This window comes from Lissotriton vulgaris, chromosome 4_1 (genome assembly GCF_964263255.1).
Source record: "Lissotriton vulgaris chromosome 4_1, aLisVul1.2, whole genome shotgun sequence".
NCBI classification, from domain to species: domain Eukaryota; kingdom Metazoa; phylum Chordata; class Amphibia; order Caudata; family Salamandridae; genus Lissotriton; species Lissotriton vulgaris.
This window is the reverse complement of record NC_141691.1, coordinates 537,843,232-537,857,035: the sequence shown is the minus strand read 5'-3', so window position 1 is coordinate 537,857,035 and position 13,804 is coordinate 537,843,232. Positions and strand designations below refer to the sequence as shown.

The 13,804-nt window shown below is 33.5% G+C and overlaps 10 non-coding genes across 10 annotated transcripts; 4 read left to right on the top strand and 6 right to left on the bottom strand.

The window, feature by feature from the left end:
• Positions 1 to 26: 26 nt before the first annotated feature.
• TRNAQ-UUG (transfer RNA glutamine (anticodon UUG)) lies at positions 27 to 98 on the bottom strand. Its single transcript has one exon. It is a non-coding gene; the product is annotated as a tRNA-Gln (tRNA).
• A 1,548-nt stretch (positions 99 to 1,646) lies between these two features.
• TRNAQ-CUG (transfer RNA glutamine (anticodon CUG)) lies at positions 1,647 to 1,718 on the top strand. The gene has a single exon. It is a non-coding gene; the product is annotated as a tRNA-Gln (tRNA).
• An 825-nt stretch (positions 1,719 to 2,543) lies between these two features.
• TRNAQ-UUG (transfer RNA glutamine (anticodon UUG)) lies at positions 2,544 to 2,615 on the bottom strand. Its single transcript has one exon. It is a non-coding gene; the product is annotated as a tRNA-Gln (tRNA).
• A 1,548-nt stretch (positions 2,616 to 4,163) lies between these two features.
• On the top strand, positions 4,164 to 4,235 carry TRNAQ-CUG (transfer RNA glutamine (anticodon CUG)). Its single transcript has one exon. It is a non-coding gene; the product is annotated as a tRNA-Gln (tRNA).
• Positions 4,236 to 5,060: 825 nt separating this feature from the next.
• Positions 5,061 to 5,132, bottom strand: TRNAQ-UUG (transfer RNA glutamine (anticodon UUG)). The gene has a single exon. It is a non-coding gene; the product is annotated as a tRNA-Gln (tRNA).
• Positions 5,133 to 7,570: 2,438 nt separating this feature from the next.
• TRNAQ-UUG (transfer RNA glutamine (anticodon UUG)) lies at positions 7,571 to 7,642 on the bottom strand. Its single transcript has one exon. It is a non-coding gene; the product is annotated as a tRNA-Gln (tRNA).
• Positions 7,643 to 9,190: 1,548 nt separating this feature from the next.
• On the top strand, positions 9,191 to 9,262 carry TRNAQ-CUG (transfer RNA glutamine (anticodon CUG)). The gene has a single exon. It is a non-coding gene; the product is annotated as a tRNA-Gln (tRNA).
• Positions 9,263 to 10,087: 825 nt separating this feature from the next.
• On the bottom strand, positions 10,088 to 10,159 carry TRNAQ-UUG (transfer RNA glutamine (anticodon UUG)). The gene has a single exon. It is a non-coding gene; the product is annotated as a tRNA-Gln (tRNA).
• Positions 10,160 to 11,707: 1,548 nt separating this feature from the next.
• Positions 11,708 to 11,779, top strand: TRNAQ-CUG (transfer RNA glutamine (anticodon CUG)). The gene has a single exon. It is a non-coding gene; the product is annotated as a tRNA-Gln (tRNA).
• An 825-nt stretch (positions 11,780 to 12,604) lies between these two features.
• TRNAQ-UUG (transfer RNA glutamine (anticodon UUG)) lies at positions 12,605 to 12,676 on the bottom strand. Its single transcript has one exon. It is a non-coding gene; the product is annotated as a tRNA-Gln (tRNA).
• Between the last annotated feature and the right edge of the window lie 1,128 nt (positions 12,677 to 13,804).

Here is a 13,804-nt window from a genome sequence, read left to right as displayed (position 1 = left end):
AAAGATTTGGTCATAAGTCATGAAAGTGGTCCCACCGAGATTTGAACTCGGATCCTTGGATTCAAAGTCCAAAGTCCTAACCATTACACCATGGAACCTCCCATGTGACAGGGGAGCAAATTGCTGCAGCAATGTGGACATTTCACATTTTTTATTTTCTACAGTCAAAGACAAACAGAATTATATAACTTTTCTATTCTGTTCAACTTTTGCCTATTGAACTATGTTAGGGAAGGATGTTGCACAAAGGACTCAAGTAACGCTATGACTCTGTTGAACAGTACTTTTTATGTGAGATAAGATTTTGCAATAAAAGATAAGATTCCCCCGTGAATGCAATCTCTTCTGCCAAAATGGAAAGCTCAACCTGGTACAGGTGGGTTGATGGTGTTATGCTTGTCAATCTGGACTCTGAAAACAGGGATCTAAGTACAAAGCTCAGTGGGACTTATCTAAACTTTACGATTTTTTTTCCATTCAGTTCTTAGAAGTATTAATTGGAAAAACATCTCATTTACTTATAAACTTGTACGTATCAACTTATATGTATGTATCTCCCTATATATCGCTATATGTCTATGTATATTTATCGGAAAATATAAATATATACATTATAAAAATACATATAATTGATAGAGGTGAAAATAATGAACAGTTGTTGCCTCTCCGCATTTGAAACATGAGCTTCTTCTCCTTCCTCTTCTATATGTCCTGAAATTGAGATAGTCACTTTTTAATCAATTTTGATCTAACAACATAGTTGATTTGTACAAAGCATATCATACGATCTGTGAATAATTCTAAAAAAGAAAATTAGATCAGTACCTTTGAGGCCTCCAAGCAAAAGCTTATATTTCATGATTGCAGATCGACTGTTGAAAATCAGCATGATAAATGTTTTATTTCACAATTTCCATACTAATATACAAAAAACATTTGTACTATCTGAATGATACCGTCATTGTGGTTCTCTAGGTTTGATTTAAGAACACATCTCTTTCAAAATGTGCTATATTCGCCTTATCAATAGTGTGGAAATCTTCAAAAAGGAATGCTGGGAATCAGCCCTCTGAAATGCATTTGAGAAAAACAGGATAGGATTTTGTAATGTCGCACTATTTTGTGTAGGAATGTGATGTTATGTGTATTATAAAGTTTGTATTTCTGTAACTTGTTCAAGCTGTTGGACATTTTGAAAGGAGTCAACATTTGTCTCTTTCAACCTACTGGTGTTGGATTGGAGCTATCAATAACAAAAGATGACAGAAATGTAAAAGGTCGAGATTAGTAAAATAGTACCTCAAAGAATTGGACTGGTACCTTTGCATGCAAAGTCCAAAGTGCCAAGCGTTGCTCTTTGGAGCCACCCATGTGAGAGACAGAGAAATGGATGTAGTAGTTTGGAAATGTAGAATGTTTTAATATTCTTCAGTCAAATATGATCATTATTTTGTAAATTGCATTTCCTGATAAACGTTTGCACATTTAACACTGTTATGGAGAATGCAGCTGAAAAGAATCAAATCACATTATAGCTCTTTACACTATGAGCATTCAACTGAGATATCTTTTCATCAATGTAAGAAAAGCCCCCGCACTGATGCGCTCTCTTTTGTCTCAATGGAAAAATCCCTCATGTATGGCAGGGTTCCATGGTGTAATGGTTAGCACTCTGGACTCTGAATCCAGCGATCCGAGTTCAAATCTCGGTGGGACCTGCTTGAATTATGGGATTTAATATTTCACTAATTTCTTAGAATTTGGACTTGGAAAAACATAACGTCAAAGTTTTATACTGAAACTTATCAACGTATAAGTATGTATCTATGTACACATGGCTATATCCATCTAGATAGTGATAATACAATATAAAGAAATGAATTATTCATAAACATAAGTACTGAAGCTGAAAACTAAAAACTGTTCTTTCCCATCCACAATTTAAGCAAGAGGTTCTTTTCCTTTCTCATCTTTATGATCAGTAATAAGATAGTTCATTTTGCTGATTTCTTATCTGACAACATTCTTGACTTACACAGTGCATTTAATTGTGAATTTCTTTGAAAGAGGAATTCAGATTAATACATTTGACATGTCTTTCGAAAGATTCTACTTTGTGGTTATGGATCTACTTTAGAAAAACAGAGTGTAAATATCTGTGTGTCTTAATTTCAAGATTGTTATTTAAAAGTTCATCTCTTCTGTCCCCAAAATACACAATTTGATTCCTCAAGTTTTCTTTTAATGAAGGCTTTCCAATTAAAAAAGTTCCGTGTTCCCCTTATCAATAACAGTAAGATTTAAACAAGTAATATCTTGGATCAGCCTCTTGTGATGAGTTGAGAAAACAGAGTCAGCTCACAAAATATCTCATTATTTTGAGCCATTTTATTTCCATGTTTTCTAAAAGTTCTATCATTTGCTCACATCAAATAGACTTTAAAAATACAATCAATAAATCAATGTTTCACTCTACCCGTGTTAGATTTATGATATTTATGAATACACTTGACAGAAAAAGATTTGGTCATAAGTCATGAAAGTGGTCCCACCGAGATTTGAACTCGGATCCTTGGATTCAAAGTCCAAAGTGCTAACCATTACACCATGGAACCTCCCATGTGACAGGGGAGCAAATTGCTGCAGCAATGTGGACATTTCACATTTTTTATTTTCTACAGTCAAAGACAAACAGAATTATATAACTTTTCTATTCTGTTCAACTTTTGCCTATTGTACTATGTTAGGGAAGGATGTTGCACAAAGGACTCAAGTAACGCTATGACTCTGTTGAACAGTACTTTTTATGTGAGATAAGATTTTGCAATAAAAGATAAGATTCCCCCGTGAATGCAATCTCTTCTGCCAAAATGGAAAGCTCAACCTGGTACAGGTGGGTTGATGGTGTTATGCTTGTCAATCTGGACTCTGAAAACAGGGATCTAAGTACAAAGCTCAGTGGGACTTATCTAAACTTTACGATTTTTTTTCCATTCAGTTCTTAGAAGTATTAATTGGAAAAACATCTCATTTACTTATAAACTTGTACGTATCAACTTATATGTATGTATCTCCCTATATATCGCTATATGTCTATGTATATTTATCGGAAAATATAAATATATACATTATAAAAATACATATAATTGATAGAGGTGAAAATAATGAACAGTTGTTGCCTCTCCGCATTTGAAACATGAGCTTCTTCTCCTTCCTCTTCTATATGTCCTGAAATTGAGATAGTCACTTTTTAATCAATTTTGATCTAACAACATAGTTGATTTGTACAAAGCATATCATACGATCTGTGAATAATTCTAAAAAAGAAAATTAGATCAGTACCTTTGAGGCCTCCAAGCAAAAGCTTATATTTCATGATTGCAGATCGACTGTTGAAAATCAGCATGAGAAATGTTTTATTTCACAATTTCCATACTAATATACAAAAAACATTTGTACTATCTGAATGATACCGTCATTGTGGTTCTCTAGGTTTGATTTAAGAACACATCTCTTTCAAAATGTGCTATATTCGCCTTATCAATAGTGTGGAAATCTTCAAAAAGGAATGCTGGGAATCAGCCCTCTGAAATGCATTTGAGAAAAACAGGATAGGATTTTGTAATGTCGCACTATTTTGTGTAGGAATGTGATGTTATGTGTATTATAAAGTTTGTATTTCTGTAACTTGTTCAAGCTGTTGGACATTTTGAAAGGAGTCAACATTTGTCTCTTTCAACCTACTGGTGTTGGATTGGAGCTATCAATAACAAAAGATGACAGAAATGTAAAAGGTCGAGATTAGTAAAATAGTACCTCAAAGAATTGGACTGGTACCTTTGCATGCAAAGTCCAAAGTGCCAAGCGTTGCTCTTTGGAGCCACCCATGTGAGAGACAGAGAAATGGATGTAGTAGTTTGGAAATGTAGAATGTTTTAATATTCTTCAGTCAAATATGATCATTATTTTGTAAATTGCATTTCCTGATAAACGTTTGCACATTTAACACTGTTATGGAGAATGCAGCTGAAAAGAATCAAATCACATTATAGCTCTTTACACTATGAGCATTCAACTGAGATATCTTTTCATCAATGTAAGAAAAGCCCCCGCACTGATGCGCTCTCTTTTGTCTCAATGGAAAAATCCCTCATGTATGGCAGGGTTCCATGGTGTAATGGTTAGCACTCTGGACTCTGAATCCAGCGATCCGAGTTCAAATCTCGGTGGGACCTGCTTGAATTATGGGATTTAATATTTCACTAATTTCTTAGAATTTGGACTTGGAAAAACATAACGTCAAAGTTTTATACTGAAACTTATCAACGTATAAGTATGTATCTATGTACACATGGCTATATCCATCTAGATAGTGATAATACAATATAAAGAAATGAATTATTCATAAACATAAGTACTGAAGCTGAAAACTAAAAACTGTTCTTTCCCATCCACAATTTAAGCAAGAGGTTCTTTTCCTTTCTCATCTTTATGATCAGTAATAAGATAGTTCATTTTGCTGATTTCTTATCTGACAACATTCTTGACTTACACAGTGCATTTAATTGTGAATTTCTTTGAAAGAGGAATTCAGATTAATACATTTGACATGTCTTTCGAAAGATTCTACTTTGTGGTTATGGATCTACTTTAGAAAAACAGAGTGTAAATATCTGTGTGTCTTAATTTCAAGATTGTTATTTAAAAGTTCATCTCTTCTGTCCCCAAAATACACAATTTGATTCCTCAAGTTTTCTTTTAATGAAGGCTTTCCAATTAAAAAAGTTCCGTGTTCCCCTTATCAATAACAGTAAGATTTAAACAAGTAATATCTTGGATCAGCCTCTTGTGATGAGTTGAGAAAACAGAGTCAGCTCACAAAATATCTCATTATTTTGAGCCATTTTATTTCCATGTTTTCTAAAAGTTCTATCATTTGCTCACATCAAATAGACTTTAAAAATACAATCAATAAATCAATGTTTCACTCTACCCGTGTTAGATTTATGATATTTATGAATACACTTGACAGAAAAAGATTTGGTCATAAGTCATGAAAGTGGTCCCACCGAGATTTGAACTCGGATCCTTGGATTCAAAGTCCAAAGTGCTAACCATTACACCATGGAACCTCCCATGTGACAGGGGAGCAAATTGCTGCAGCAATGTGGACATTTCACATTTTTTATTTTCTACAGTCAAAGACAAACAGAATTATATAACTTTTCTATTCTGTTCAACTTTTGCCTATTGTACTATGTTAGGGAAGGATGTTGCACAAAGGACTCAAGTAACGCTATGACTCTGTTGAACAGTACTTTTTATGTGAGATAAGATTTTGCAATAAAAGATAAGATTCCCCCGTGAATGCAATCTCTTCTGCCAAAATGGAAAGCTCAACCTGGTACAGGTGGGTTGATGGTGTTATGCTTGTCAATCTGGACTCTGAAAACAGGGATCTAAGTACAAAGCTCAGTGGGACTTATCTAAACTTTACGATTTTTTTTCCATTCAGTTCTTAGAAGTATTAATTGGAAAAACATCTCATTTACTTATAAACTTGTACGTATCAACTTATATGTATGTATCTCCCTATATATCGCTATATGTCTATGTATATTTATCGGAAAATATAAATATATACATTATAAAAATACATATAATTGATAGAGGTGAAAATAATGAACAGTTGTTGCCTCTCCGCATTTGAAACATGAGCTTCTTCTCCTTCCTCTTCTATATGTCCTGAAATTGAGATAGTCACTTTTTAATCAATTTTGATCTAACAACATAGTTGATTTGTACAAAGCATATCATACGATCTGTGAATAATTCTAAAAAAGAAAATTAGATCAGTACCTTTGAGGCCTCCAAGCAAAAGCTTATATTTCATGATTGCAGATCGACTGTTGAAAATCAGCATGAGAAATGTTTTATTTCACAATTTCCATACTAATATACAAAAAACATTTGTACTATCTGAATGATACCGTCATTGTGGTTCTCTAGGTTTGATTTAAGAACACATCTCTTTCAAAATGTGCTATATTCGCCTTATCAATAGTGTGGAAATCTTCAAAAAGGAATGCTGGGAATCAGCCCTCTGAAATGCATTTGAGAAAAACAGGATAGGATTTTGTAATGTCGCACTATTTTGTGTAGGAATGTGATGTTATGTGTATTATAAAGTTCGTATTTCTGTAACTTGTTCAAGCTGTTGGACATTTTGAAAGGAGTCAACATTTGTCTCTTTCAACCTACTGGTGTTGGATTGGAGCTATCAATAACAAAAGATGACAGAAATGTAAAAGGTCGAGATTAGTAAAATAGTACCTCAAAGAATTGGACTGGTACCTTTGCATGCAAAGTCCAAAGTGCCAAGCGTTGCTCTTTGGAGCCACCCATGTGAGAGACAGAGAAATGGATGTAGTAGTTTGGAAATGTAGAATGTTTTAATATTCTTCAGTCAAATATGATCATTATTTTGTAAATTGCATTTCCTGATAAACGTTTGCACATTTAACACTGTTATGGAGAATGCAGCTGAAAAGAATCAAATCACATTATAGCTCTTTACACTATGAGCATTCAACTGAGATATCTTTTCATCAATGTAAGAAAAGCCCCCGCACTGATGCGCTCTCTTTTGTCTCAATGGAAAAATCCCTCATGTATGGCAGGGTTCCATGGTGTAATGGTTAGCACTCTGAATCCAGCGATCCGAGTTCAAATCTCGGTGGGACCTGCTTGAATTATGAGATTTAATATTTCACTAATTTCTTAGAATTTGGACTTGGAAAAACATAACGTCAAAGTTTTATACTGAAACTTATCAACGTATAAGTATGTATCTATGTACACATGGCTATATCCATCTAGATAGTGATAATACAATATAAAGAAATGAATTATTCATAAACATAAGTACTGAAGCTGAAAACTAAAAACTGTTCTTTCCCATCCACAATTTAAGCAAGAGGTTCTTTTCCTTTCTCATCTTTATGATCAGTAATAAGATAGTTCATTTTGCTGATTTCTTATCTGACAACATTCTTGACTTACACAGTGCATTTAATTGTGAATTTCTTTGAAAGAGGAATTCAGATTAATACATTTGACATGTCTTTCGAAAGATTCTACTTTGTGGTTATGGATCTACTTTAGAAAAACAGAGTGTAAATATCTGTGTGTCTTAATTTCAAGATTGTTATTTAAAAGTTCATCTCTTCTGTCCCCAAAATACACAATTTGATTCCTCACGTTTTCTTTTAATGAAGGCTTTCCAATTAAAAAAGTTCCGTGTTCCCCTTATCAATAACAGTAAGATTTAAACAAGTAATATCTTGGATCAGCCTCTTGTGATGAGTTGAGAAAACAGAGTCAGCTCACAAAATATCTCATTATTTTGAGCCATTTTATTTCCATGTTTTCTAAAAGTTCTATCATTTGCTCACATCAAATAGACTTTAAAAATACAATCAATAAATCAATGTTTCACTCTACCCGTGTTAGATTTATGATATTTATGAATACACTTGACAGAAAAAGATTTGGTCATAAGTCATGAAAGTGGTCCCACCGAGATTTGAACTCGGATCCTTGGATTCAAAGTCCAAAGTCCTAACCATTACACCATGGAACCTCCCATGTGACAGGGGAGCAAATTGCTGCAGCAATGTGGACATTTCACATTTTTTATTTTCTACAGTCAAAGACAAACAGAATTATATAACTTTTCTATTCTGTTCAACTTTTGCCTATTGAACTATGTTAGGGAAGGATGTTGCACAAAGGACTCAAGTAACGCTATGACTCTGTTGAACAGTACTTTTTATGTGAGATAAGATTTTGCAATAAAAGATAAGATTCCCCCGTGAATGCAATCTCTTCTGCCAAAATGGAAAGCTCAACCTGGTACAGGTGGGTTGATGGTGTTATGCTTGTCAATCTGGACTCTGAAAACAGGGATCTAAGTACAAAGCTCAGTGGGACTTATCTAAACTTTACGATTTTTTTTCCATTCAGTTCTTAGAAGTATTAATTGGAAAAACATCTCATTTACTTATAAACTTGTACGTATCAACTTATATGTATGTATCTCCCTATATATCGCTATATGTCTATGTATATTTATCGGAAAATATAAATATATACATTATAAAAATACATATAATTGATAGAGGTGAAAATAATGAACAGTTGTTGCCTCTCCGCATTTGAAACATGAGCTTCTTCTCCTTCCTCTTCTATATGTCCTGAAATTGAGATAGTCACTTTTTAATCAATTTTGATCTAACAACATAGTTGATTTGTACAAAGCATATCATACGATCTGTGAATAATTCTAAAAAAGAAAATTAGATCAGTACCTTTGAGGCCTCCAAGCAAAAGCTTATATTTCATGATTGCAGATCGACTGTTGAAAATCAGCATGAGAAATGTTTTATTTCACAATTTCCATACTAATATACAAAAAACATTTGTACTATCTGAATGATACCGTCATTGTGGTTCTCTAGGTTTGATTTAAGAACACATCTCTTTCAAAATGTGCTATATTCGCCTTATCAATAGTGTGGAAATCTTCAAAAAGGAATGCTGGGAATCAGCCCTCTGAAATGCATTTGAGAAAAACAGGATAGGATTTTGTAATGTCGCACTATTTTGTGTAGGAATGTGATGTTATGTGTATTATAAAGTTCGTATTTCTGTAACTTGTTCAAGCTGTTGGACATTTTGAAAGGAGTCAACATTTGTCTCTTTCAACCTACTGGTGTTGGATTGGAGCTATCAATAACAAAAGATGACAGAAATGTAAAAGGTCGAGATTAGTAAAATAGTACCTCAAAGAATTGGACTGGTACCTTTGCATGCAAAGTCCAAAGTGCCAAGCGTTGCTCTTTGGAGCCACCCATGTGAGAGACAGAGAAATGGATGTAGTAGTTTGGAAATGTAGAATGTTTTAATATTCTTCAGTCAAATATGATCATTATTTTGTAAATTGCATTTCCTGATAAACGTTTGCACATTTAACACTGTTATGGAGAATGCAGCTGAAAAGAATCAAATCACATTATAGCTCTTTACACTATGAGCATTCAACTGAGATATCTTTTCATCAATGAAAGAAAAGCCCCCGCACTGATGCGCTCTCTTTTGTCTCAATGGAAAAATCCCTCATGTATGGCAGGGTTCCATGGTGTAATGGTTAGCACTCTGGACTCTGAATCCAGCGATCCGAGTTCAAATCTCGGTGGGACCTGCTTGAATTATGAGATTTAATATTTCACTAATTTCTTAGAATTTGGACTTGGAAAAACATAACGTCAAAGTTTTATACTGAAACTTATCAACGTATAAGTATGTATCTATGTACACATGGCTATATCCATCTAGATAGTGATAATACAATATAAAGAAATGAATTATTCATAAACATAAGTACTGAAGCTGAAAACTAAAAACTGTTCTTTCCCATCCACAATTTAAGCAAGAGGTTCTTTTCCTTTCTCATCTTTATGATCAGTAATAAGATAGTTCATTTTGCTGATTTCTTATCTGACAACATTCTTGACTTACACAGTGCATTTAATTGTGAATTTCTTTGAAAGAGGAATTCAGATTAATACATTTGACATGTCTTTCGAAAGATTCTACTTTGTGGTTATGGATCTACTTTAGAAAAACAGAGTGTAAATATCTGTGTGTCTTAATTTCAAGATTGTTATTTAAAAGTTCATCTCTTCTGTCCCCAAAATACACAATTTGATTCCTCAAGTTTTCTTTTAATGAAGGCTTTCCAATTAAAAAAGTTCCGTGTTCCCCTTATCAATAACAGTAAGATTTAAACAAGTAATATCTTGGATCAGCCTCTTGTGATGAGTTGAGAAAACAGAGTCAGCTCACAAAATATCTCATTATTTTGAGCCATTTTATTTCCATGTTTTCTAAAAGTTCTATCATTTGCTCACATCAAATAGACTTTAAAAATACAATCAATAAATCAATGTTTCACTCTACCCGTGTTAGATTTATGATATTTATGAATACACTTGACAGAAAAAGATTTGGTCATAAGTCATGAAAGTGGTCCCACCGAGATTTGAACTCGGATCCTTGGATTCAAAGTCCAAAGTCCTAACCATTACACCATGGAACCTCCCATGTGACAGTGGAGCAAATTGCTGCAGCAATGTGGACATTTCACATTTTTTATTTTCTACAGTCAAAGACAAACAGAATTATATAACTTTTCTATTCTGTTCAACTTTTGCCTATTGAACTATGTTAGGGAAGGATGTTGCACAAAGGACTCAAGTAACGCTATGACTCTGTTGAACAGTACTTTTTATGTGAGATAAGATTTTGCAATAAAAGATAAGATTCCCCCGTGAATGCAATCTCTTCTGCCAAAATGGAAAGCTCAACCTGGTACAGGTGGGTTGATGGTGTTATGCTTGTCAATCTGGACTCTGAAAACAGGGATCTAAGTACAAAGCTCAGTGGGACTTATCTAAACTTTACAATTTTTTTTCCATTCAGTTCTTAGAAGTATTAATTGGAAAAACATCTCATTTACTTATAAACTTGTACGTATCAACTTATATGTATGTATCTCCCTATATATCGCTATATGTCTATGTATATTTATCGGAAAATATAAATATATACATTATAAAAATACATATAATTGATAGAGGTGAAAATAATGAACAGTTGTTGCCTCTCCGCATTTGAAACATGAGCTTCTTCTCCTTCCTCTTCTATATGTCCTGAAATTGAGATAGTCACTTTTTAATCAATTTTGATCTAACAACATAGTTGATTTGTACAAAGCATATCATACGATCTGTGAATAATTCTAAAAAAGAAAATTAGATCAGTACCTTTGAGGCCTCCAAGCAAAAGCTTATATTTCATGATTGCAGATCGACTGTTGAAAATCAGCATGAGAAATGTTTTATTTCACAATTTCCATACTAATATACAAAAAACATTTGTACTATCTGAATGATACCGTCATTGTGGTTCTCTAGGTTTGATTTAAGAACACATCTCTTTCAAAATGTGCTATATTCGCCTTATCAATAGTGTGGAAATCTTCAAAAAGGAATGCTGGGAATCAGCCCTCTGAAATGCATTTGAGAAAAACAGGATAGGATTTTGTAATGTCGCACTATTTTGTGTAGGAATGTGATGTTATGTGTATTATAAAGTTCGTATTTCTGTAACTTGTTCAAGCTGTTGGACATTTTGAAAGGAGTCAACATTTGTCTCTTTCAACCTACTGGTGTTGGATTGGAGCTATCAATAACAAAAGATGACAGAAATGTAAAAGGTCGAGATTAGTAAAATAGTACCTCAAAGAATTGGACTGGTACCTTTGCATGCAAAGTCCAAAGTGCCAAGCGTTGCTCTTTGGAGCCACCCATGTGAGAGACAGAGAAATGGATGTAGTAGTTTGGAAATGTAGAATGTTTTAATATTCTTCAGTCAAATATGATCATTATTTTGTAAATTGCATTTCCTGATAAACGTTTGCACATTTAACACTGTTATGGAGAATGCAGCTGAAAAGAATCAAATCACATTATAGCTCTTTACACTATGAGCATTCAACTGAGATATCTTTTCATCAATGTAAGAAAAGCCCCCGCACTGATGCGCTCTCTTTTGTCTCAATGGAAAAATCCCTCATGTATGGCAGGGTTCCATGGTGTAATGGTTAGCACTCTGGACTCTGAATCCAGCGATCCGAGTTCAAATCTCGGTGGGACCTGCTTGAATTATGAGATTTAATATTTCACTAATTTCTTAGAATTTGGACTTGGAAAAACATAACGTCAAAGTTTTATACTGAAACTTATCAACGTATAAGTATGTATCTATGTACACATGGCTATATCCATCTAGATAGTGATAATACAATATAAAGAAATGAATTATTCATAAACATAAGTACTGAAGCTGAAAACTAAAAACTGTTCTTTCCCATCCACAATTTAAGCAAGAGGTTCTTTTCCTTTCTCATCTTTATGATCAGTAATCAGATAGTTCATTTTGCTGATTTCTTATCTGACAACATTCTTGACTTACACAGTGCATTTAATTGTGAATTTCTTTGAAAGAGGAATTCAGATTAATACATTTGACATGTCTTTCGAAAGATTCTACTTTGTGGTTATGGATCTACTTTAGAAAAACAGAGTGTAAATATCTGTGTGTCTTAATTTCAAGATTGTTATTTAAAAGTTCATCTCTTCTGTCCCCAAAATACACAATTTGATTCCTCAAGTTTTCTTTTAATGAAGGCTTTCCAATTAAAAAAGTTCTGTGTTCCCCTTATCAATAACAGTAAGATTTAAACAAGTAATATCTTGGATCAGCCTCTTGTGATGAGTTGAGAAAACAGAGTCAGCTCACAAAATATCTCATTATTTTGAGCCATTTTATTTCCATGTTTTCTAAAAGTTCTATCATTTGCTCACATCAAATAGACTTTAAAAATACAATCAATAAATCAATGTTTCACTCTACCCGTGTTAGATTTATGATATTTATGAATACACTTGACAGAAAAAGATTTGGTCATAAGTCATGAAAGTGGTCCCACCGAGATTTGAACTCGGATCCTTGGATTCAAAGTCCAAAGTGCTAACCATTACACCATGGAACCTCCCATGTGACAGTGGAGCAATTTGCTGCAGCAATGTGGACATTTCACATTTTTTATTTTCTACAGTCAAAGACAAACAGAATTATATAACTTTTCTATTCTGTTCAACTTTTGCCTATTGAACTATGTTAGGGAAGGATGTTGCACAAAGGACTCAAGTAACGCTATGACTCTGTTGAACAGTACTTTTTATGTGAGATAAGATTTTGCAATAAAAGATAAGATTCCCCCGTGAATGCAATCTCTTCTGCCAAAATGGAAAGCTCAACCTGGTACAGGTGGGTTGATGGTGTTATGCTTGTCAATCTGGACTCTGAAAACAGGGATCTAAGTTCAAAGCTCAGTGGGACTTATCTAAACTTTACGATTTTTTTTCCATTCAGTTCTTAGAAGTATTAATTGGAAAAACATCTCATTTACTTATAAACTTGTACGTATCAACTTATATGTATGTATCTCCCTATATATCGCTATATGTCTATGTATATTTATCTGAAAATATAAATATATACATTATAAAAATACATATAATTAATAGAGGTGAAAATAATGAACAGTTGTTGCCTCTCCGCATTTGAAACATGAGCTTCTTCTCCTTCCTCTTCTATATGTCCTGAAATTGAGATAGTCACTTTTTAATCAATTTTGATCTAACAACATAGTTGATTTGTACAAAGCATATCATACGATCTGTGAATAATTCTAAAAAAGAAAATTAGATCAGTACCTTTGAGGCCTCCAAGCAAAAGCTTATATTTCATGATTGCAGATCGACTGTTGAAAATCAGCATGAGAAATGTTTTATTTCACAATTTCCATACTAATATACAAAAAACATTTGTACTATCTGAATGATACCGTCATTGTGGTTCTCTAGGTTTGATTTAAGAACACATCTCTTTCAAAATGTGCTATATTCGCCTTATCAATAGTGTGGAAATCTTCAAAAAGGAATGCTGGGAATCAGCCCTCTGAAATGCATTTGAGAAAAACAGGATAGGATTTTGTAATGTTGCACTATTTTGTGTAGGAATGTGATGTTATGTGTATTATAAAGTTCGTATTTCTGTAACTTGTTCAAGCTGTTGGACATTTTGAAAGGAGTCAACATTTGTCTCTTTCAACCTA